This window comes from Arachis hypogaea, chromosome 19 (assembly GCF_003086295.3).
Source record: "Arachis hypogaea cultivar Tifrunner chromosome 19, arahy.Tifrunner.gnm2.J5K5, whole genome shotgun sequence".
NCBI classification, from domain to species: domain Eukaryota; kingdom Viridiplantae; phylum Streptophyta; class Magnoliopsida; order Fabales; family Fabaceae; genus Arachis; species Arachis hypogaea.
The window spans coordinates 78,093,940-78,095,995 of record NC_092054.1 but is presented as its reverse complement, the minus strand read 5'-3'; the positions used below and the strand labels follow the sequence as shown (position 1 = coordinate 78,095,995).

The window sequence follows — 2,056 nt, the reverse complement described above, 5'->3', positions numbered from 1 at the left end:
CAGTTTGCTCTTCAGTAACATCCTCATTTTCTTCAGAAGAGGAATACTCATCAGAGCTCATGAAGGGCATAAGGAGGTTCAATGGAATCTCTATGGTCTCTAGATGAGCCTCAGAGTCCTTTGGTTCCTCAGAGGGAAGCTCCTTATTGATCACTGGACGTCCCAGGAGGTCTTCCTCCTTGGGATTTGCGTCCTCCACTCCCCTTGTAGGTTCGGCCATGGTGCTTATGTCAATGGCCTTGCACTCTCCTTTTGGGTTCTCTTCTGTATTGCTTGGGAGAGTACTGGGAGGGATTTCAGTGATCTTTTTACTCAGCTGGCCCACTTGTGCTTTCAAATTTCTAATGGAAGACCTGGTTTCATTCATGAAACTCACAGTGGCCTTAGATAGATCAGAGACTAAGTTTTCTAAATTAGAGGCATTTTGTCCAGAATTCTCTATCTGTTGCTGAGTGGATGATGGAAAAGGCTTGCTGTTGCTAAACCTGTTTCTTCCACCATTATTAAAGCCTTGTTGAGGCTTTTGATCCTTCCATGAGAAATTTGGATGATTTCTCCATGATGGATTATAGGTGTTTCCATAAGGTTCACCCATGTAATTTACCTCTGCTATTGCAGGGTTCTCAGGATCATAAGCTTCTTCTTCAGGAGAAGCCTCTTGAGTGCTGTTTGATGCAGCTTGCATTCCATTCAGACTCTGAGAAATCATATTGCTTGCTGAGTCAATATTTTGTTCTGAGCCAATATGGCATTCAGAGTATCAACTTCAAGAACTCCCTTCTTCATAGGCATCCCATTACTCACAGGATTCCTTTCAGAAGTGTACATGAACTGGTTATTATCAACCATGTCAATGAGTTCTTGAGCTTCTGCAGGCGTTTTCTTTAGGTGAATGGATCCACCTACAGAAGTGTCCAGTGACATCTTTGATAGCTCAGATAAACCATCATAGAATATATCCAGGATGGTCCATTCTGAAAGCATGTCAGAAGGACACTTTTTGGTCAACTGTTTGTATCTTTCCCAAGCTTCATAGAGGGATTCACCTTCTTTCTATCTGAAGGTTTGAACATCAGCTCTAAGCTTGCTCAGCTTTTGAGGAGGAAAGTACTTGGCTAAGAAAGCTGTGACCAGCTTATCCCAAGAGTTCAGGCTGTCTTTGGGTTGAGAATCCAACCATAATCTAGCTCTGTCTCTTACAGCAAAGGGAAAAGCATGAGCCTGTAGACTTCAGGATCTACTCCATTAGTCTTAACAGTATCACATATCTGCAAGAATTCAGTTAAGAACTGAAAAGGATATTCAGATGGAAGTCCATGAAACTTGCAGTTCTACTGCATCAGAAAAACTAATTGAGGTTTCAGCTCAAAGTTGTTTGCTCCAATGGCAGGAATGGAGATGCTTCTTCCATGTAAATTGGAATTAGGTACAGTAAAGTCACCAAGCATCTTCCTTATATTATTATTATTTTCGGCTGCCATCTCCTCTTCCTGTTCAAAAATTTCTGAAAGGTTATCTCTGGATTGTTGTAATTTAGCTTCTCTTAATTTTCTCTTCAGAGTCCTTTCAGGTTCTGGATCTGCTTCAACAAGAATATTCTTGTCCTTGCTCCTGCTCATATGACAAAGAAGAGGGCACAGAAAAAAATAATAATAATAATAGAGAAAAGGACAAATAGGTCCTTGACCTTTTGCCCTGCGGACATTTTAGTCCCTGAGCATTTGAAAATACTTTTAAATCCCCGACCTTCCCAAATCTTGGACGGATGAGTCTCTCCGTTGAATTGCCTCCGCCAGACCCGTCGGAGAAGTCTGACGTGGCTCTCCTGAGGATGACGTGGCACCACTGGTTGACACCTAGACTGCTGAGTGGAAAGGTGCATTCAAAAATTGGACAATTAAGTCCCTGAACCCTAAACTACGTCGTTTTGCCTTCATCCCTAATCCTTAAATTGATTGCGTTTCTTTCATGGAGGCCAGTGGTGAGGAGCTCAACCTGCAACAACCATGGCTGCCAATGTAACATCAGCAACCTCGAGAAGAAGCCGCAGGGGAGT

The 2,056-nt window shown here is 42.5% G+C and overlaps 1 non-coding gene across 1 annotated transcript; it reads left to right on the top strand.

The window, feature by feature from the left end:
* Positions 1–978: 978 nt before the first annotated feature.
* On the top strand, positions 979–1,086 carry LOC112781556 (small nucleolar RNA R71). Its single transcript, XR_003192328.1, has one exon. It is a non-coding gene; the product is annotated as a small nucleolar RNA R71 (small nucleolar RNA).
* Positions 1,087–2,056: the final 970 nt, after the last annotated feature.